Source organism: Aedes albopictus, chromosome 2, assembly GCF_035046485.1.
Source record: "Aedes albopictus strain Foshan chromosome 2, AalbF5, whole genome shotgun sequence".
Classification (NCBI taxonomy): Eukaryota; Metazoa; Arthropoda; class Insecta; order Diptera; family Culicidae; genus Aedes; species Aedes albopictus.
The window spans coordinates 172,633,313-172,657,050 of record NC_085137.1 but is presented as its reverse complement, the minus strand read 5'-3'; the positions used below and the strand labels follow the sequence as shown (position 1 = coordinate 172,657,050).

Below are 23,738 nucleotides of genomic sequence, written 5' to 3'. Positions count from 1 at the left end.
GCTGCCACTCGGAAAGAGCATTCGCGGCGCATCTGGGCCGACTGACCGACCAAGTTGAAAATTTTACGATTTCGACCATCAGCATAAATACATACATTTTTATGGCGGAATGACTTTATAGAGCGCGAGCGTACGCGGGGGAACCTAGAGGGCCTACCTAGGAGGGCGACCACCATCATCACCGGTGTAAGTCGCTGCGGTGCGGCTGGTACGGGTGCAAGGGCAGAACAAAGACCCGTGCGTAAATGCGTCGCTGCGCTGCGATGGTGCACTTGAGTTTGGGTTTCGATGGCAGCAGGTGACCAAGGGCTGCGGTCCGAGAATTAAACAGTGCATAAATTTTTGGTGGTGAATTGCTGTCATTCAGATTTTATTATGCGTGGATGGATTTAGAGTCGACGACAGTAAGCTGTGAGCCCTTTGTTTTGCAGCTTATCATGTTGGATGATGTCTTTGATTTTTTGTAAGATTTCAGTCCAAGTTTCAGAATCTATGAACGGAAGAAATTATTGTGTAGGAAGTCTTTGAACGATTCCGGTACTTTTTTTTATATTTTTGGAAAAAAAATTCGAGTACAACCAACCTTTTAAAAACAGGAATATCTCCAAATGAAATTTCAACCCAAGTAAGGTTTTGATGATCAATTAGTCTTGTACCACTACTGAGATGAACCAGCCTCGGGCTGAAAATCTAGGTAGCCTTTTATTTTGGTTTTATCATGGTTTTAAAAACCTTTTATGATATATTTGAGTAACAAAATGATACTTGGGTGTGAAATTCTGTGATAGTCTGCACTAGGGTGCTTCAACTTTATATTAGAAACTCAGACTTGAAAATGCTCGAGAGATACCATTTGAATTTGTTCCTTTTGTCACCCATGATTTGGTTTCATTTCAACAAGTCTAAGGGGATGCTCAAGGTGCTTTAAGTTTGTATGCAAAAAGAAACGTTATGTATGCAGAAAAGACAAGTTTTAGATTTTTACCTCTAGAAGGCACCGTAAGCTTTTAATCATTACCACTTTTGATTTGAAGGTATGTATATGCTTAACAACTTTTTAGAAGATCGCAATGTGGTCCGTCGCTTAAAAAAATGTACCCGAGACAAAATGTTGGGTGGGCACACTAGACAAAGTCAGCAAGTGCCCTGTAAACAGCAGCAGCGGAAACAGAATCGGTTACCGAAACTTGAATCATAATACTTAGCTTTAGCCAGAGCCGTAAAATAGGCTCATGACGCCCTTGGAAAGGACTCAAATAGGCCAATGTTTTTTTTTTTTAACCTTCCGTTAATCGCGCTGTTGTACTTTGTACAACACATGAGAATTATCAACTATTACTTTGAAACCATCTTTTCTATCGATGCCAACCCCAAATGTATTCTACAGGAATCTTATTTGGATTATTATAAGACCTTTTTTGAAAACAGTACAACTCCTTATAATGCGGAAAATTTAAAATCGCAATATGAAGAACGTACTATATTTAAGATAAGATAGACAGTTGAATGTGAATTAGTGTATTTCAAAATCTAAATGATCTAGAAATATGGTGTTTTCGGCAAAGTTACTTGGGATATCAAGGGCCTTCGCGAGGTGATCTGAGAAATTCAGATTTCAACCGATAGGCGGCGCTAGTGAGCATGTAATTTTTATATCCCATATAACTCAGGATCCTGAGTACTTAGAAAGATGGTGTCTTCGGCAAAGTTGTTTGGTTATTTAAACACTAACTGATGGAGAGCCGTTTGGTTTGAAACTCCACATCTAGGTGGCGCTAGTGGGCTTTGAAATTTGTTAACTCATACATCTCAGGATCCTGATTACTTAGAAAGATGGTGTCTTCTGCAAAGTTGTTTAGTAGATCAAACACCAACTGACGAAGACAAGTATGATGTGGAATTCCACATCCAGGTGGCGCAAGTGAATACTAAAATATTATAACTCATATATCTCGAGATCCTGATTACTTAGAAAGATGATGTCTTCAGCAAAGTTGTTTAGTAGATCGAACACTAACTGATGGAGAGCCGTATGATTTGAAACTCCACATCTAGGTGGCGCTAGTTGGTAATCAAATTTTATAACTCATATGTCTCAGGACCCTGATTACTTAGAAAGATGGTGTCTTCTGAAAAGTTGTTCAGTAGATCAAACACTAACTGATGAAGACAAATATGACGTGCAGTTTCACATCCAGGTGGCACTAGTAAGCATTCCCATTTTATACCTCATATATCTCAAGATCCTGATTAGGGTCTGGGACCATTTGGACATGAGCACCTATTTTGGGCACTTGCTGCTATAGCTCAGTCAATTTCAAACCGATTGTCTTGAATTTTTGAACATGGCTAGATACTGTACGTATCTGATCGTGTCTCAAAAATCAAGTCAATCGGTTAAAAACTGACTGAGTTATAGAAGCAAGTGCCCAAAATAGGTGCTCCTGCCCAAATGGTCCCAGACCCTACTTACCCTACGTCTCCATTAGACAGAAATGTCTTGCCATTTTGCTGCCAGAAAGAGAAAACTTAACAGAAATGATCAACACCGCTGCTTTCCATGCAAACAACGAGAGAACATTTCTGTCATGACACATCTGTCCAGCAAAATGGCAAGTCATTTCTGTCTAGTGGAGACGTCGGGTTAGAAAGATGATGTCTTCGACATTGTTGTTTGATGGATAAAGGATTACTTATCCCGTGACATTGACAACCTTAAGATAGAGTATATTGAAATATGTCGGTCAGATAATGAATATTTTACTAAGCGCTTCAACTTCATGTAAAATTAATCAATCAAGTGCAAATTAAAACAAATTATAATCAACAAGTTGTGCAATTTTCAAATTTTGAAAACTTTCGAAAGTATAAAAATTTACAGCTCGTTGATTTTTTCTAGATGAATAATAACACATTCATGCTTTTGCAAATTTACAACTAGTGTCTTCTGGTGGCAGAAGCACGAATCAAATGGTCAATCGACTGAAAGCCCTTGATCTACCAACCAACCTTGCCAAAGATATCAACTTCCCAGGTAATCAGACTCGGAGATATATAAGATATAAAGTTTGCATACTCATTAGCACCACTTACAGGCGAAATATTTCAACGACCCATCAATTAAATGCACTTAACCTATTTAACAACTTTGCCGAAACCACCATCTCTCTTCTAGTAACCAGGACCCTGAGAACTATTGCATATACATTTTTTATGTTCACTAGCGTCATCTAGTGGTGAAATTTCGATTCAAACGGACAACTATCTGTAAGTTTTCGATCTTTTAGAAGGTCGGCAAGAGAGGTAACTTTTCCTCCATTTGGTCTTTGATCTACCAAACAACTTTGCCGAAGACACCATCTTTCTGAGTAAATGTAAGCTTCGTGGCCGTTCGGTTAGCGTTACCAAGCGTATAACCGAACCATGCTATCCACTGGTGCATGTAATGTATGTCGTGTCCATGGTCTAGTATTAAGTTCTGTTCAGTCTGTACAGCCTCTGGCTGAAGACGGTGTCGCGTGCCTTTTTAATCTGGATCCTGAGCTATATGAGATTAAAAATGTTCATGCTCACTAGCGCCTCCTAGTGATGGTATTTGAAATCAAACTGTCACTCATCTATAAGCCCTTGATATACCAAACATCTTTGTCGAAGACACTATCTTTCTAAGTAATAAGGGTCCAGAGATACATAATATATAATATTTACGGGTCCATATAATATATAATATTTAGCGCCGCCAAGTGATGAAATTTCAAATTAAACTGCGAATCATCCGTAAGTACTTGACCTACCAAACAACTTTGTCGAAGACATCATCTTTCTAAGTCATCAGGTTCCCGAGATACATAGGATATAAAGTTTATTTGCTCACTAGCGCCGCATAGTGGTGGAATTTCCAATTAAACGGCCAATCATCTGTAAGCCGTTTACCTACCAAACAATTTTGCCGAAGACACCATCTTTCTAAGACATCAGGATCCTGAGATATAAGATATAACATGAAATTGCTCACTAGCGACGCCTAGTGGTGAAATTTCAAATTAAACTGCGATTCATCTGTAAGTCCTTGACCTACCAAACAACTTTGTCAAAGACACCATCTTTCTAAATAATCAGGATCCCGAGATACATAGGATATAAAGTTTATTTGCTCACTTGCGCCGCCTAGTGGTGGAATTTCCAATTAAACGGCCAATAATCTGTAAGCCGTTGACTTACCAAACAACTTTGCCGAAGACACCATCTTTCTAAGACATCAGGATCCAGAGATATAAGATATAACATGATATTGCTCACTAGCGCCGCCTAGTGGACATATTACGAATCAACTTTGTCAGCATCAAGTAGCCCATGAAATTTACAACAACTTTGCCAAAGACAGTCCTCCTCTAAACAATCAGGATCCTTAGATATTTCAGAATGTATGGGTGTTGTACAAAGTACAACGCGCGACTGCTCGCGTTACAAAAATTGGCGCGAGTACTGAAAGGTTAATTTTTTTTTTCGTTTTTCTCTAATTTAACTTTATATTTTTCAAAAAACTTCATTTTTCTAAGTTTTGAATTCCTTCAAAAATTTCAATGTGCATTCCCGAAAAATGTTTCCATCGAATAATTAACATTTGGCGCTGGTTTTGGAATTTTAGAAATTCCATTTTATTTTTGAAAAGTTTTTTTATTGGCATCGACGAGATTTTTAGCCCTAGACTAGTTCATCTTGGGACCCGCGCCTTACTATCCTTTCGTACTCATATTGTGAGGGTTTGCCAGGTTTTTGGCGTTAAATTCACGTGCTTTAACCATCACACCAGGTCCGCTCCACACCTTACCTTTTGAATGTTTTCGAAATTTCTTGAAACGGGGTAGAACTTTGATTTTTTTTCTGCATGAGTGTATACCATTATTTAAGGAATTTCATTTCAGCAATCAAAGTCAAATAGAAAAAACCCGGATTGATCCACCTAGTGGTGATAGTGCCTTTCTCGTCGAATATGTACTCATGACGTTTCCGTTGACGTGAGCTGAAATGTTCCTGAATCATGAGAATACTTTACTTAGAATTTTATCAGAGCCATCATTGAATTGACTTTAAACTTATTGATGGCACATATTCCGACGTTATGTTCAACGTATAGGCAGAGCTGAAAAATATCAGACCTCTCAGTTGACAGCTTGACCTCCTTCACTATCACTGGAGACCGATCAACACCAAGACGATACAACTTTTTCACAAACACAGATACCTTAACGATTTTTGACAAAATATTTTTTACACACTTCTACACACGCTATATTTTATTATCATTGGCTACAAGATGCATGTAAAATTTGACAAAAACATGCAAGTAACTGAAATTTTTTATACTGAATCCCATTCAACTTTCAACCACATTACAGTGCGTGAGGGAGCAACCAGCCGCACAAAAATTTTACGCAGTCATTTTAGACGTGAAAGAGAATTGAAAAAGTTTGTTCGGAGTTATTACGATTAAATTTTAATTTTCCCATACAACGTTGACTCATCCTTCTGCATTATTACACCTCAGGAACCTGAAATGGTGTGATTGGATGAGATCGTCTTAGTTTTGTCAAGATATCTATCGCTTGCTTTAACTTTTCTCACTTTTGAATTCCGACGACGCATCCAACGCTAGTTTTGGAATACTACCGGTAGTTTCTTATGTGGTCTGAGATCATTTTCTTGCTTACCTTTTATCAGGTTATCGGAAAATCCGCGATTTGACGTGTCGCATGCATGGGTTTGGTTCGCTTTTATATTTGGCCACTTCCAGCGGAACACTCGGAACCGGTTTCGGAACACCATCGGTTGTCCCAAATATGGTCTGAAACTATTTTCTTGCTAACCGTTCATCAGGTAACCTGAGGAGCCGCGATTTGATGTGTCGCATGCATGTGTTTGGTTCACTTAAATATTTGGCGGTGGAGCGGGCCTGGTTTGATGGTTAGAACACAAGACTATCATGCCAAGTACCTGGGATCGAATCCTACTCCCGACATATTCAAAAAACGTAGGTTCTTCCTTCGGAAGGGAAGGGTCCCAAGATGAACTAGCTTCGAGCTAAAAATCTCGTTTAATAAAGACAAAAAAAAATAATATATGGCCACTTCCGGAGGGAACCCGGAACCGGTTCCGGAACACCACCGGTTGTCTCAAATATGGTCTAAAACTATTTTTTACTAACCATTCATCAGGTCGCCTAAGGAGCCGCGATTTGAAGTGTCGCATGCATGGGTTCGGTTCACTTTTATATTTGGCCATATCTGGCGGGACATACGGAACCGGTTCCGGAACACTACCGGTAGAATCTTAGATTGGAATTTTCTTGCTTATCATTCATCAAGTTACTGAAAAAGCCGCGACTTGATGTGTCGCATGCCTGGGTTTGCTTCACTGTTATATTTGGCCACTTCCGGCGGGACCTCTGGAACCGGTTTTGGAACACCGGTAGTTTCTTATGTGATCTGAGACCATTTTCTTGCTAACCATTCATCAGGTTATCGCAAAGGGCGCGATTTGACGTGTCGCTTGCATGGGTTTGTTTCATTTTTATATTTGTCCACTTCCAGCGGGACGCCCGGAACCGGTTCAGGTACACTACCGGTTCAGATATGATCTGAGACTATTTTCCTGTTAACCGTTCATCAGGTTATTGAAAAAGCTGCGATTTGATGAGTCGCATGTATGGGTTTGATTCACTTTTATATTTGGCCACTTCTGGTGGGACCTTCGGAACCGGTTCCGGAACATTACCGGTTCAAATATGGTCTGAGACTTTTTTCTTGCTTACCATTCATCATATTATCGAAAATGCCGTGGTTTGATGTGTCGCATGCGTGGGTTTGTTGCATTTTCATATCTAGCCCCTTCCTGGGATACCGATCCGGAACGCCTAAATGGCCATAATTCCGGAACGGCTGGACCGATCCGAACCATTTTCAATAGCAAACAATGGGACCAGATTCCGCGTCGAATGAACCGTCGGTCATTAAAATCGGTTGAGATTTACTGCCGAAAAGTGACGTGAGTTCGTTTGTACACATACACACACACATACACACACACATACACACACACAGACATCACCTCAATTCGTCGAGCTGAGTTGATTGGTATATGTGGCTCGAATCTCCGGGCCTCCTATCAAAAAGTCATTTTTGGAGTGAACATATAGCCTTTCCAGTACACTTAGTGTACGAGAAAGGCAAAAAGAAACAAAATAAACATACAATCTCTTTTACTATTTTTTTAAGAAACTGAGCCACGGAATTCATATGAAAATTTGTTTTTTTATAGTTCTGTCCATCGTTTAACACAAATAGAATGAGTTTTTTAAGACATGATTACTAAAACTTAAGGCATTTCAAGAGTTTTTCAAGAGCTCTTTAGTTATCTAATATCTTATTTCCAATTGCTTATTCCATGTTAATAAGCTCAACAAATCTGTAAGACTTTTCAGAATATGGGTCACGAGATAAATCTGAAATATAGTGAATAATTAAATTCTGAAAATATGGTCGTATTGGCGCCCATGGTGAGATCCAACGTTCCCTGCCACGTGTCCATGACATACATTTAACCCTTTTATACCCAATCCCGCCTTTAGACGGGGTATAGTTTGAGCATTTTTGTAATTTTTGTTTCGTGGAAAATCAATTTTTTTATATTTTTGGATGATATTTAGGACTGTTTTGTATATCTCAAAATGGTTTTTGGTGTATTTCAAAGCGTATTTACATTTTTTAAAAATCATTGAAAAATTGATGTTTTAGTCACCTTTTAGAAGTCATTGTTTATTTTGTATTGAATCGCTACAATTAACATATTTTAATGTTTTCCCAAATCATTCTTTCATTGTTTAATAGTTTAAGGGAATCGAATACACTCTAAAATCATTTTGCTTACAATTACACGGAAAATAAAATTTTCTGTGAAAAAAAATTAAAATAATAATATTTCAATAATAATCATAAAATCTCAAAATGTTTTCTTCTCAAAAAAACCGTTCCCCAAATAGGCTTCCAGGAAAAATATAAAAGTGTGGGAATGTTCAAAAATAAAAATTAGAAAAATCAAAAACTGAAATTCACGAAATCGAGAATTAAAAAGAATCATCTTCCAAAACATGTTTAAATCGATTTTAGATGACGAAAAATTATATTTAGATCAAAATCAAAAATTTGGGTATTAGAGGGTTAATACCGGGAGCGTTTACGCCAGTAACGGAAAAGCATGCTAGCACAAATGTAATCACAATTCCAAAAGAAAACCCTAGAGAAATCCATAGAGGAATCTATGAAAAATCTTTGGATCAATCCCTTCTGTATAATACCTAGAGGCACCTCTAAAAGATTCCCAGAATACGTAGAGGCGAGGCACCTCTAGAATATCAGGTGAAATTCCTGGAATATTCCCTGAGAAATTAAAAAAAAACGCATCCCTGCTGGAAATACTGAATAAATCCCGTGAGAAATTTCTATAGAAGCCTCTAGACGACTTCCCTATTGCAGTCTCCGCAGAAATCCTAGAGGCATCCCTAGAGAAATAACTTACCAAATTCTTGAAGTAATTCCTACAAAACATCATTGAAGTAATTTCTATTGAAATCTCTGATAAAATACCTGTTGGGACTTAAGATAAATTTTTCTGAGTAATCCACGGAGTAATTCCTGAAAAAAGTTCTGGAGAATTATCTGGAGTGATTTCTGGAAGAATCCCAGCAGTACTGGCTCAAGAAATTCAAGCATGAATTTATGGCGAACTTTTAGCAAGAATTTCTAGAAGATTTTTCAGGATTTCAGGAGTTCTTTAAAAAATCACAAGAAAATTTCTGAAGCAATACCAAGAGGTATTCTTGTAAGAATATCAAAAGGAAATCCTGAAGGATCTACAAGAAGAACCCCAGTGAAATCTATAGAGGAATAATGAAGAAATCTCCAGAGGAATTCCTGGAAAAATAACTGAAGGCATCTATAGATTGTTCAAGAAGAGTCCTACACTCTACAGGAACACTAGGAGAAATTTCCGAAGGAATAATATTTAGCAAGAGTTGCTGAAGGAAATCCCTGAAAAACCTCTGGAGACATCGTAAGAGGAATTCCCGAAAAAAATCTTATTTTAAATCTTAGTATCTGAAGAAATTGTTATAGGAATCGCCGGAAGAATTCCTGAAAGAGTCGCAGCAATTATTAATGGAGGAATTCCATCACAAATGCCTGTAGGATATCTAGTTATTGTAGATGTCCCAAGAAGAACTTATGGTGGAATCTCTGAAAAAAAAAAAACCGGAGAAATCCCAGAGGGAAATTCTTGAGAAATCCCTGGAACAATCCCAGGAAGTAACTTCAGAAGCAACCTCGGCAGGAACATCTGTTGATTTGAAACGAGTTTGATTTAAAAAGTTGGATAGAGTTAGGCGCTAAGAAGAGCAAATAGTGTCGGTTTGAAAAAATTTTGACCGTTTTCTAAATTTACGCGGGACTTGCAGGTTACGTAATTTATAAATGACACCAAAAGTAACCAACCGAATTTATATTGATTATAAAATGGCAATTGTGAGTAATACACACTTTTGTTTAAAAAAGGGCTGACAAATATGGCAAAAAAAAACTTGACAAAATCGGAGACTAATGAAATCTGGTCATCCCTGTATAAAGTAAATCGGTTTTGTAAAACAATACAAGAACAGATTGATAAACTCATCAAAAGAATACTATTTTCAATTTTAGCATGAGCTCGTAGATTCTACTCCAGTATCGCCAGACCAGCTATACTCATACAACGAACCAATGAGATATCTGCCAGGGACAGCAGAAGCATCTTCGGTCTGTGAATGTTGGCGATATTCTATTTTTGAGCGATAATCCCGACCAGAAGCTCCTAACAAGATTATAACAAAATTATTACAACCGTTGTTAGAAATAACACAATTTGATATAATTTTGTTGTAAGGATTCGTATATGTGAATATCCATAACAAAATTGTAACGAGGTTTGTTATTATTTTCAAAACAAAACCATAACCAAACTTGTATTATTTATTCAAACAGATATATAACAACATTTGTTACATTATGCTTATTGAAATAATTGCCTATAACAAAATTTCGTAACACATTTTTTGTAACAAAATAATTTCAAAATGTAGGGTATGTGTGCCATCAGTAATCTCACGCTCCCATATTCATCCTATTCGAAAACAAGCAATTACGGCACCGATTGATTCCGTTCTTTTTGTTTTCATGCGTGCTCACTTCTAACAAAAAATACAAAAATATGAAACTAAACAAACAATGCTTCAATCCTTTGTTTTTCGTAGTGGAGCCTCGTAGCCGTGCGGTTAGGGTCACCAAGCTTATAATCGCACCATGCTATGGGGTGAAGGTTCGATTCCCGCTTCGGGCGTTGAAACTTTTCGTGAGAATAGTTTCTTCCCCGTTTCCACTGGTGCATGCTCCGTTTGTCCGTTGTCTAGTGTTAAGTTTAAAACAGTCTGTACAGCCGAAAGCTGAAGACACGTAGTCCGTGTCTTTTTTTAAATGGGAGCCACATGCTTAAGAAGGGAACTAATACCCTATTAGGTTTTTTGTATTGACGCAAAATAATTTGATCATTTCTGTAATATTGACCACTCGAGTCAAAAACCATAAAACAAAACTTATAGCAGCGCTAAAATCGTCATGTTTTAACAACCCCTTCCCTTCCGTTACGCATGTGTGTATGAGCGACGCGTAATTTGGGGTTGGCATCATATTTGTTTAAAAAAAATGCATTAGAGTTATCATTTAGTTATTATCGTCGCACCACCACATCGAAGTCGTCGCTAGAAGCACATGCGAAGTTGCAGCTGCGAAGTAAATTTGAATCTATTTTTTCTGTTACGCATCATTAAGCTAATTAAGAGCAACAATATGCACTAATCCAAATTGAGTTGCGACATTTATAAGTAGGTTAAAAATCAATTTCGCACGTTCGGTCACTTCGTATTTCGACCAAAAGCATAATATAATCTGCCAAATTCTTCCCAAACCAGCAGTGCTTTGAAGCTACTATCGTTATGTGATATCATTACCGCTGGTAGGTGTAATAAAAAAAACTGTTGGCATATCGCCATGGCTTTTGGGATGTAAACATTGTTATCAATACAAACTGTAAGCTGGAATATAGCTGGAAATCAAATATTTCACAGCTATTTTTTTTCTTTTTTTTTAATTTCTTTTATTGCACTCTTATCCAAAACCGAAATAGTTCCTGAATAGTTCCGGATGATGTGCCAATCGAATAAGAATCCTCACCAACAAAACAGCTGCTTTCGTTGCAGTGTTTTGTTGCGTTTTAAAGAACATTCTTTCTGCTGGAAGCTGTGGCGAAGAACCTGTTGACGCAACAGCACAGTATTTTCTAGAATCTAGATGATGTTGGGTTAGTTTTGTGACACAATTGTTATGTCTTGTCTGGTGTGAAACAAAACAAGTAAACATTGACAAACTTCCCCTTCGTCAGACCATTAGCTTTTCTTCCTTCTCGGTTAACCTTAGTTTTGTAATCTTACGCGATAGATAGTCGTGAAAAAGGTTTGGAACTTTTTATCAGACCGTTTTAAAATTTTTGTAGGATGTCGAAAATACAGTAGACGTTCGATAACTGCAACATGTTAACGTTTCACTTAGCGAACAAAAATCCGATAACTGGAACGCCTGACAATATCAACAAACCATAAACTGACGTGAACTTCATCCGTCTGTTCATTTGGGCAAACATGGCGCGCCATTTTGACATTTGTCGGTGCGATAACTGTAAATTTGTTGCACTTACCGGACTTGCAGTTAAAAAGCATTGCCGTTAAACCGCTTGCACTGACCGAACGTCTACTGTAATAACCTTTCTGAAAGTAACCGTTTCCGATATATTCGGAATTTAACTTCATGAGTCTTCGATGCTCGATGCTCCATCAACAACATTATGTTATTTCCAACACATTTGTATATCCCAAAAACAATCACTCACTTGATTGGACGAACAGTTTGAGAGTTATAAGAAGATTGTGAACTTCATTTTGTAGAAACAAATGAAGTTTCTAACGTGAAAAGATGATGATGGGTTGTTTTTATCGATTAACTCCAAGTAAGAACAAAGAAATACAACTTTGGAGAAAGAAAATTCTCAGTTTGTTTATTGTTTTAAACTAGCGTTATATCTGCGTGAGCATCCGTATCAACCAGATTCGGATTTCCTTTATAGTGCTTTATCTGACGATAGCGATCGCCATCGATTCAATACAAATCGATATCGCAAATTTCTCACTGGTTGACCGGGATATTTCAGGAAATTTGGCTGATAAAACCCTCAAGACGAAGAGAACAAACCTGACGATAATACCCAAAAGTCTTCTTAAACGACGGATATTGCCTGTGCTGCGATTTGCGACCGGACGAACAATGTTTACATTACATGGAACTACGTTTTCTATGCCTTACAATATTTTTGAGTTGGATTTTACACAAATGACGTATTTTTACACGCGAAAATATTAGATCGATTACAATAAATATCAAAACAGTACTGCTGTTCTATTTTCGTCAAAAAGTATACCAAGTAGTGAATGTTATTGAACATGAAGAATGCAAAAGTGGAACTAAATAATTATAACGTGGAATTTATTTATTCTACTATTTTGTTTCGACCTTAGGGAGCATCTATTAAGGACAGACTTGTTAGAATCCCAAAATGGCCGCAGCAATGGCCGACTCTGGGACCTACTCACGATTTCGAGGGCACAAATCGCTTCCTAAACGAAACCAGCGCACCTGATCTTCTTATTTTAATCTTATTATAAGTGAGCAAGAACAGAATAATACAATGCACTGTTGTTTGAAGCTTGCTTCTTGAGATTTGTGCGTCTGAAGTTCTGATGCACTGTTGAAGCGGGATTTCAAGACGTTTGTCCTTAAGTACGTCACACTAAAATTGGAAAATTTTAACCCTCCCTGCCTCCTTCAAACGTGACGATAAACTTAATGGATGACCCCTTATTTGATAGATTCCATTTCATTGCATAAAATTTAAAAAAATGTGGAATATAACTAAATTATATCTACAGCTGTTATCATATCTGCATATGATATAATTGTGATAGATTAAAACAAAATCACAAACGACAAATCAAGTTTATTATACGTCAACGAGTTCAATATGACGTCATACTACCCCGCTCGTGTGCGTCTGACATCATTTGAATGAGGAAACTGGCAATACGTAGAACCAGTAAAGCTTCTATCATCGCCCTCTTCAAGTGTTGTGATGGCCTCATTGGCAGAGGCGTCAGATTGCTACCGATGGTAGGTGTCTTGGTTCAAATCCCGTTCGGATCCGAAAATTTTACAACGTACTGGAAACTTTTTTATGGCACCTACTTTTTCTAAAAATAGAATAACACGCTTAAAAATATTTACCCAAAAAATGAGTATAAAAATTTAGTTTTTACCCTAAAAGGTTGCCAAGGAATTATAACACAATTTGTTATAATTTTGTTAAATTCTACCACATTTCATGGAACAAGTTTTGTAATATTTTTGTTACGATCATAACAAAAGTTATTACATTTTAGTTCTTTTCATATGGCAACTTTGTTAGAATTTCTGTTATTTTAACTACTAACGGTACATGTTTTATAACAACCCTTGTTATAAAAATTTATTGTAACAAAATAACACAGCTTGTTATAATTTTGTAATGTCCATCTAGTCGGGATGGCGCCCGCCCCGTCAGGTTGCAGGTCAATATGGGGAAGGGGATGGAAGTGATGATTGCAATCGTTTGTATCCACAGCAGACCGAATATAGCTTTGCGTCTGCACAAATTCATGTGGTTGTTGGAGTGTTGGTGGAATATGGACGGCAGAGGGTTCACACATTGGTGCGTGGATGCCAGGCGTAAAGTGATAGATTGTGTGAAGGTTACTGTGAAGATATTCGCAGCGGCACAGGTCGCTTGTTTGCTTGATTCCTAGGCGTTATCTGATAAATTGATACTATGTTGTGAAAGTGGGAAGGAAGGGAAACGGATTTTTCAACCCGTTTCTGGTTATAGTGATGGCTATGAACCCACATACAAATATACGTGAGTTGTATATGTAGAGAGGAGGGAGAAAGTAGGAGGAAAGCGACGGGCCAGGGATTGAACTCAGAACCATCTGCATACGAATCAGAAGCGATAGCCATTAGACCATCAAACCCTGATCCAGAAATATTAAAATAATTGTGTGTATGAATACGTCGATAACCTCTCGAAATTCTTCGAAGATGGATGCCTACTGATATTGGGTTTCTTATTAATGTTTAGACTACTGTGATAATTTGAGAATCCACTGAATCACCATTTCCCAGCGACATTTCACACTAATCAAACTTATTTTGTTTACTTTTTGTGCCTCCGGCGCCCCTGTGATGAACTCAATCGAACTTGTGTATGCTAGCCGCTGCGAAGTCGTGTGCGAAATTCGACTGTGATGAAAATGAATTTCGGCCGAGTCTAAATGGGTGCAAATGTCGCAATATTTTGGATGATTTTTGTTAGCAAATATCCAAAAACATTTGTACCGACCTAAACTGCAATAATTTTGAAGGTATTCGGAAAACCAAATAGCTGTGGCATTTCGCACATAGCGAATAAGTTAATCTAAATTCAACTAGTTCGTCTGTCGTCATCGGATTGCTCTTGAAGTTCTGATCATTTTGGTCGAAGGTGAAGCTATTCTATGTAATCTGAATCGCAAGATACTGAAATTTTAAAATATTTAAGACTTACTAGCATCACCTAGCAGACAAACGTAGAATCAACTAGTTCACCATCGGCTGGCTCGTGATGTTCTCAACAACTTTACTGAAGATTTCGCAGTCAACCCAAGAATAGTGTTTTGATTTTAAACAGTGCCAGGTACATTACGCATTGCAAAACCACTCTTGTTGCTTCCAACACGAGCGCGATGGTAATGGCAATGGCTGTTGGTTGAAGTAACATCTATCGATGCAAAATGTTTCATACTCACTAGAGCCACCTACTGGAGTAAAAAAGAACTTAATTACGTCCAATAGTCTCCGATGGAGTCTCTTATCCTGGACGACTTTGCCGAAAACACTCCATTTCTCCACTGTTAAAGTTACGGATCTCAAAATGGATCACTGCCAAGGCTAGTGCACAACGCACCCTGCGTAGTCTGCAGCAACGAACAGCAATGACTCACTTTGGGCAGTCTACCAAGGTAGCATGCTGACGCTTAGCCAGTTTCCAGAGTGGTCCTTAGCACTCCCTTTGTCCTCGTTCAATATCCATTCGCATTGTAGAGTACAATATATTGAAGTGAATATACGGAACCCTGCAGTGGAATGTCCCAGCACTTATACATTTGGACCTCAGTGCAATTGAAAAGTAGTGTTTCGAAAGGCATTCCTAATGGGATTAGCCATAACTGGTACAATATGACAAAAAGTCGAAATTTTAAGGAAAATGAATAATTTCTACCATAATTTGAGCAAAATGTGAAGTTTAAACATTTAATTGGCAATGGTTGATGAGAAGATTTCGCTAGAATGCTAAAAATCTTTGTTTACCATATGCAATTTTCTGCAGCGCGCCATTTTTTCTTCCGTAAACAAGTTGCGACAGTCGCACAAATGGCGAGATTGAATAAATTAATTTCAAGATAATTAATGATACTTTCTGTTAGAAAATTATTGCTACTCATGCAGAGCAATCTAATCGTGCGAATGATTCTAGAAATATCAGGCATACCTTCATTAAGCCTCAGAAAATCTTGGTAATACGGTCAAGGCGGTCCAAAATATATTGGTTACCCTAATGTTTGATCTTGACCGTAAACAAATTTAAGAAAAGTGCTTGGTACGTATGAAAACATCAATTATTCCCTTGATTTCAATCCTTTTCTATAAAAAAGGTATAGCCTGCCGACCTGTTACAGCTTCAGCAAAGAACCCGCAGAGAAGAGCTAGTCAAAACTGATCAAATTGCGATTGTTATTAGCGCATTTGCCCAAAAGTACACGCGGCAAATCACTGAGGAAAGGAACAGCCGCGTTTTTTGCTCCCCTTTTACTCAATTCTTATGGGAGATAACATTGCGGCGCTTCCTCAAGTGCGGTTGTTCCTTTCCAAGGTGATTTGCCGCGTGGAATTTCGTGCAAATGCGCGTTTGGAACATTACAAAGGCCGCGCGGTGTATCATATTCAGCAAACCAGTCAATACCTGAGTGCACTCCAAGCTGCTCGTACTGCATCAACGGAACACCTGTACACTGTTCAATGCCGAAAAAAAGCCGCCGATAAACCAACTAATGAAACAACAGAAGCCGCTCACACTCGGATACCGAAAACCGTTCGACACTGCAAAATTGGCGCACTTCTACTGCTTGGTTCGCACCGCACCACAACCGCATCCACACTTCACTCGATAATATGCAAATCTGCATCTCGGCGCGGTGATGTATCGTATCGAATCGATGGATGCGTTGTTGGAGAGTTTGGACACTCGAAATCCACTAAAACTGCTCGAAAACAATAAACTATAACAAGCTCGGACGACGGATCTCTTTGATCGTTCGTTCGTCTGTTTGTCCGTCTGTCCGTGTGAGAAAGTCGGTCGTCGTCTGGCGGAGTGGAGGATGATGCATAGTGCACACCGGACGAAACACAATACCCAAGCAACAATTGGGATTTAAATATCAATACCAACGGCAGAAAGTATAGCAACAACAGACACAAAAACCGCCAAACAACAGTTGTTGTTACTGTCCGGATGAGTGGTGAGGTGATGAGTGCAGTGGTGTGCAGTCTAAAGTGGAAGCCGAAGCGATCTAATCGAACTAAATGCTGATTTCTGGTCCGCGATCGTGCCGTGCAATAATTGAGTAACAAATTGTGAGTGAATTTGTTTATCAACACTTTTTGCTCGTTTTTCTCATCTCATCTCATTTCCAGATACAGTACTGTATGCCATCTTTGTCCGATAATGTTTGTACTCATACGATTGTGCGAAGAGTAAAGCCAGTAGTACACAGGGTCAAATATTTGACAAGGAAAGAACTCAAGAAACAACATCAGTTTGACACTAATGAAAATTCGATCGAGTCAAACAAGCTGTTTGAGCATTGGTTTTTTTTGGACAAATATTTGACCCTGTGTACTAACAGCTTAACAATTGGCTTATCATCCATACGTTTCATATGATTAAAAGATAAAGATGAACGGGAGTATCGAGTGAAATAAATCCTTTAGGATAATGTAAGAAATTGCATCGATAATAACGTAGTGGTCTTGATGTAATGAAAAGGTTGTCAAAATGTTCATGTTAAACTTTCCAAATTTCAAAATATCAGTGTTTAGGAACGCTGAAGCAATTTGATTTGTGTGTATAACTGTTGCACCCGAAAGAGCTGTAACGCTCGTTACAACTACATAATTGTTTTTTAATTGTGCGCATTTCTAACGTTTGAATGTTAGAAATGCATCTCTCGCGTATCGCGATATATTACACTTCACCAACTCGTTACCATGCGTGTAACCCTATAATTACTGGATGAACTCATTGCTCATAGCCTCAGAAGCTACACTTGAGCCGATAGCCAATAATCTCAATTATCGTCTTTTATAACGATTATTCACCAACATATCAGTGGCCAATCAGTGAGCATCGCTTTGGAGGTGCCATAGTTTCTACGTTTCTACACATTACATGCGTGTAAAAAGTGCTGCCGTTGTGCATAATTGAGCTTTTAACGCCAATTTATGTACTGCGCGCTGGATCCTCATAGGTGCTGACTTGGCGCGGTCATACGAACATTGAGCGGTGCGCCGGTGCGTTGGACGTTGGACGATGCTCTACGTACGCAACGCACAGTAGTGTGTCGAGTTACAGAGAGTGCAGAAGGAATTCAATTTCAATATCCGCGGCTCTACATAAATGGACGGTACGGTGCACAATGCAAGCCACTCACCTCCGAGCGCGAGCGCGGTGACATACGCAGCATATTTTTGGGTTGTTGGTTTACCCGACCGGATTGCGCAATTGTCATAATACTAAAATGAAGACCGATGTGCATTGGGGAGGGTTGGGTAAAATACGCTAGTACCCAAATAAGTAGTGCAACATGTTAGTATGCTTTCTAGGACAAACAACACACACCAAACGCTTGCAGTGAAGCAAAAACCAGCAAAAATTATTGCTGAATTTTTAGCAATATTTAGTTGAATTCAGCAACAAATTGCTAGATGTTTCAGAAAACTCTGCTTAAATTGAGCAGTGTGTATTGATGAATGCATTCAGCATGGCAAAACTCAATAAAATTTGATGGTTATCTGCCGAAAATGTTTAGAATGCAAGTTTCATAATTTCCTGCAAAAGGTAAGCAGCATCCAACATAGCTCTGGTCCTCACAAGTTCCTACCTCATGCGTCCACGGGTCAATCGATGACGAACACTTCCAGCTAAAAGTTGTGTGCTTAGCTGGTAGTGCAGCCTGGGCATTGTTGTCCTTCAAACTTCAGCTAGATTGAGGAGGTACGTCTCGAGCGTCTGTTCACCAAGGAGGTGTGGCTCAAAGAGCGTCTGTTCTGGCATCCAGCGTCTGAGTATGAAATTCTCCTCCACCGGAAGCTGTACCTAAGGTGGCATCCCCACCACGATGGATAGGGGACCTACTGTTCTCGAAACCCAAAAACCGTAACAGAAACCGAAAATTGCCATATCAATATCCAGATTATTGTTCATTTTACCTTGAAAATTCGATCTACTGGCAACCTGTTCAAGAGATAAATCTACAAAAATTGATTAACATTGCCTTTTAAAATTCTACATTCCATAATTGAAGAAATCGTGATTCTCCAAAGCTCTGCGGAGTGTCATTTCACACAGATTCCCCATGCTACACCTCAGAAGGTGCATTGTTGTAACGCGAGAAGGTTTTGACTGCGAGGTGATGAACCGGGTCGCCGCGATCAGCCAAGAGGCGCACGCCGTTTTCGGTGAGTTGTGTAAACAAATGCAATTGATGCGTTTGCTGTTGGCTATGCCAGATGCCAGCGTAATTGTGTGTTTGAGTGTTTGTCCACCACCATACCTACTTATAAGGTAAATGATCTGGTGCTTGTTTGGTTTACGTTAGCAATCTGGGGTTTCAACGGGTTTGCGACGATTCTTGACCTACGATTGGTGTTGTGTTACTACCCTTTGTCTGACTGTTGGGATCAATTTGTAGGATATCAGCAATTTGGAAACCTGCATACTTTTTTTTTGTAATTTGTCATTCAATGGTCCAATTTCAAGCTAATATTTGAAAGTGGAACTGGAACAAAAATTTGTTGATGGAAAGATGGAAGAATCAGTGATTTGGTTCGTTGATATTCTGGAACACCCATTTCTTTGGCTTATTATATGATGCAATTTTATTATTATTTTTTTTATTATGAAAAACTTCATTTTGTAACTAATTACAAACAAGAAATCTACTCAGCTCCGCTGGCGCCTGCGGAGTATCTTTTTTAGGAATTCGTTTGGAGATTCCTTAAGAAAATCTACCAAAAATTCAGCGAGTACAGTCGAGTCTCCTATTAGACACTGCCACCCACTTAACGCCCACTGCAATTTCTCAATTGTCTCGCATTGGATAATTTCTTTTTAGTGCAGTTTGTTCTTACGATAGACTCATCACATACAAAAAATGAACTAAATTTGTTAAAATGCAGCCTGGAAAACGTGGGTGGCAGCGTTTAATAGGAGACCCGACAGTTATTCTTCTAAAACATCTTTCTTCTCACGAGATCTTTCAGGAAATCTTGCATTGATTCATTCGGAAATTTTCTTCACGGATTTGTTTGGAAATTCTTCTATTTTACAAATTCCACAAATAATTATTTCAGAGCATCTTGCATGATTGACTTCTGAAATCCCTCCATTTTTTTTTTCAAAAAAATATTCATGAATTAGAGCAAGAGTTCCTTTGCTTTGCTTTTGGACATTTATTCAGAAATTTCTCCAGAGATTCCTTTAGTAAAACTTTCGGCGATGCCTTCAGAAGCTATTCAAGAGTTTTTCAGAAAATGTTTAATAAGTTCCTTCAAAAATTTGTACAGGGGCTACTTTGGAAATTCTTCCAAGGGTTTCACCAAAATTCCGAAAGCAACTTCACAAACAATTTCTCCAGTAATTTCACTAGGGATTCCTCCAGATATTTGTGTGAGAAAGGTGTGTACGAGTTCCTGCAGAAATATCTCCAGACATTTCTTTAAAAAAATTCAGAAGTTTATTCTTTTTTTTTTATTGGGACTTTTCTAGATTTTTTTTCCGGAAAATCCAAGAATTTATTCTAAAATTTTCTCCGGGGTTTGCTTTGGGAATTGCTTCAGGGATTTTTTTTTAATCTGAATTTCTGTCAGAAAAACTTCTTGGGATTTCTAAAAAAATGTGAAGAATTAGCCAAAGTTAAAACTCACAAATAAAAAGAAATTTAAAAAAAAAATTGGGAATTTTCTGCAGGGATTTCTATAGAATCTATCCTAAGGATTCCTTCACAATTTTTTCGATTCTTTTAAAAGGTCGCTCAAGGTTTTTCTTATAAATCCGACTAATAATTTCTTTAGAAATATCTATAGACTTTCCTCCAGAGATTCATTTACAAAGGATAACTTTGAAAAACATCCACAAATTTTTCAAAATTTCTTTCATGGAGCCTTGCTGAAATTTATCCTATGATTCATTACGAAATTCTTTCACGAGTTCCTGAAAAAAAATCTCCCAGGGATTCTAAAAGAAATTCTTTCAGGGACTACTTTGGAAACTCCTCGTCTATTTACCTTAAACAATCATCTAGGAAATCCTAAAGATATTCAGTCAGAAATTCTTGCACAAAATCTTCTAGGAATTCCTTCAGACTGTAGAATGTTCTCCAGAAATTTCTACAAGAACTCCTCAAGGAAGTCTTGCACGGATAGCCTCCAAAATGTTGTATGGATTCTTTCAGGAAATATTTCAAGAATTCCTTTCAAAAAATATTGCATAGATTGTTCCAGAACTCATCTACACATTTCGTCAGATTTTTTTCATTGAGATTCCTCCAGATATTTTTCAGAGCATTCATTTAGAAAACTTTACATGAACATTCTCAAAAATACTCAATGGATTTTTTTAGATAATGATTCACGGATACATTAAGAATCAGAAATTCAGAAGTCCTTCTCCGAACCTTTCTAAAGAATTTTCTCGAAAACCTGCTTTAGAAATTCTACAAGAGATTATTAAGAAAATTTCTAAGATTTCTTCATATTACAACACATTTATTTTCCAGTAATTGCTCTAAGGGTTCCTTCAGAAATTTTTCAACAGATTCTTTTAGAGGATTCTTCACATGGATATTTCATCAGAAATTTTGCCGGGTATTCCGCTATGCATCTACTTAGAAATTGCTACAGGATTTCCTCCAAGCGTAAGTCTTGAAATTTATCTATGGATTCATTGAAGAACTCATTAAATGTTTAGGATTTTTATTAAGGGATTTCTCCAGGATTTTTTTTTTTCAAAAATATCTCAAGAAGAGGTTTTGTTAGGTATTCCACCAAGGGGTTTCCAGGTGTTTCTTCAGGTATTCAGGTAATTACTTCAGAAAATCCATCATACTTGATACTTGATACTTGATGGGCTACAACTCGTAGCGGTGAGTCTACGCCGAATGAAGTATCCGCCTCCACTGGCCTCGGTCCTGGGCCAATCGCTTCCAGTCGCCCTGAACGTTTAGAGTCCTTAGGTCCTCCTCAATTGCAAAAAGCCAATGTGTGCGCGGCCTTCCACGAAGCCGGCGACCCCTTCCTGGTTCTCTGCTGAATATAATTTTAGCTTGTCGTTCCTCCGGTATACGAGCTACGTGTCCAGCCCACCGCAGCCTGCCGTGTTGTATTCGCTTCACTATACGCATCTCTTTATATGCCTGGGACAATTCGTAGTTCATGTGATGCCGCCAGATGCCGTCCTCCAGTTTACCGCCGAGTATTGTTCGCAGCACTTTACGTTCGAAGACTCCAAAAGCTCTCCGATCAACTTTTTTCAATGTCCACGTTTTATGACCGTATAAAGCGACCGGGAGAATCAGAGACTTGTACAACGCGAGTTTTGTCTTCGTTTGCAGCCTGCGGGACCTCAGCTGGTTTCGCAGACCGAAAAAGGCCCGATTTGCAGCCGCAATCCGTCTTTTCACCTCGCAGGTAACATCATTATCGCACGTCACTAGAGTACCAAGATAAACAAATTCATCCACAACTTCAAACTTTTCCCCACCTAGCACCACTTCGTCACCACTACCACGGCCGGACCGACGTTGAACACCAGCAATCATGTACTTAGTATTTGTGGTGTTAATCGTAAGTCCAATCCTCGCAGTCTCCCTCTTAAAAGGTACGAACGCCTCTTCCACGGCCCGACGGTCGATACCGATGATGTCGATATCGTCCGCGAAGCCCAGGAGCATATGCGAATTTGGAGCTGATATGAAACAAGTATGTATTTCAAAAAAATACATAAAATTGAAATAACCCATTTTTGACCTCCTGACAAAAAAATGCGCTGAAAAAAGTAAGAATAATAAACAATCTGACGAGCTAAAGTGTCTCCGAAGTTTAGTTTTCGATTTTAAGATTTTTTTTATCTGTATTAACGAGATTTTTAGCCCTAGGCTAGTTCATCTCGGGACCCATGCTTTACTTTCCTTCCGAAGAAAGAACTCACATTTCGTGAGTTTGTCAGGAGTGGGAATCGATTCCAGGTCCTCGGCGTGATAGTCACGTGCTTTTACCATTACTCCAAGTCCGCTCCACTTTAAGAAAATATTTTCACTTAACCCTTTATAAGGCCGAAAAAAACAGGCACGGAATCAACTCATACTACATTGGAATATAATGAACATGTGGTGTGATGAACAAAAACGGTTTTACTTTCAAAAATATCATCAATCGATTTTGTATGAAAAAAAATTGGTCCAAATTTCAGTTTTTCGGCAAGAAAGTTTAAAATTTTGTAGCTTCGTAATACGTTAATCAATCATGCTGATTCTTTGACAGATAATTGCTCTAATATTCATGAAATATCAGTATGGATTGAGACACGATTGGATGATTAGTTTGAAAGATATTATAATTGTAGTACACGACCATTTATTTTAGTACGAATTTTCAAAAAGCTGAGTTTTTAAAAGTAGTGAAGTAAACAATTTGAAATTTTGTGCACGTGTAGAAGGAACATATACCTTCTCTTCGGCATCAATAAATTTATGATTTGTTCGACACAACAAAAGTTCGAGCTTATACACCTTCATTGACTCGAAAATGGAACTTTTCTCTTAGACATTTTGTTCTAAAATAGCCAATTCATGTTTTTTACGGCTCAAAAAAATAATGAGTTATAACAAATGCCAAATATGAAAAATAGTTAAAACAGAAGTTGGGAAGATTTTCTAAGTGAGCGGAATAAAATATTGTTATGAGGTGGCAATATAGTTGCCACTGCCTTATAAAGGGTTAAGTTGCCATTATCAGGGATATATAGAAAAGACAATTTTTGATTTCGGAAAAATACATACAAAATGAAAGGAAATTGGTTGAAAATTGAGAAACTATGGCAAATAGAGTGAAAGTTTCTTTTTTATATTAGAAAATTAAACTTTG

The 23,738-nt window shown here is 38.2% G+C and overlaps 1 protein-coding gene across 5 annotated transcripts in view; it reads right to left on the bottom strand.

Moving 5' to 3' along the window:
- Positions 1–23,738, bottom strand: part of LOC109398630 (zinc finger protein chinmo) — a 309,562-nt gene that overhangs the window by 238,846 nt on the left and 46,978 nt on the right. Inside the window, exon 1 of one of the 5 annotated variants that reach the window (XM_062850725.1) lies at positions 16,282–17,014. The exons of the other annotated variants lie outside the window; for them this stretch is intronic. The gene's annotated coding sequence lies outside the window, so the exon portion shown is untranslated. Of the gene's footprint in view, positions 1–16,281; positions 17,015–23,738 lie in introns of those variants that run through there. 5 annotated transcript variants of the gene reach the window in all.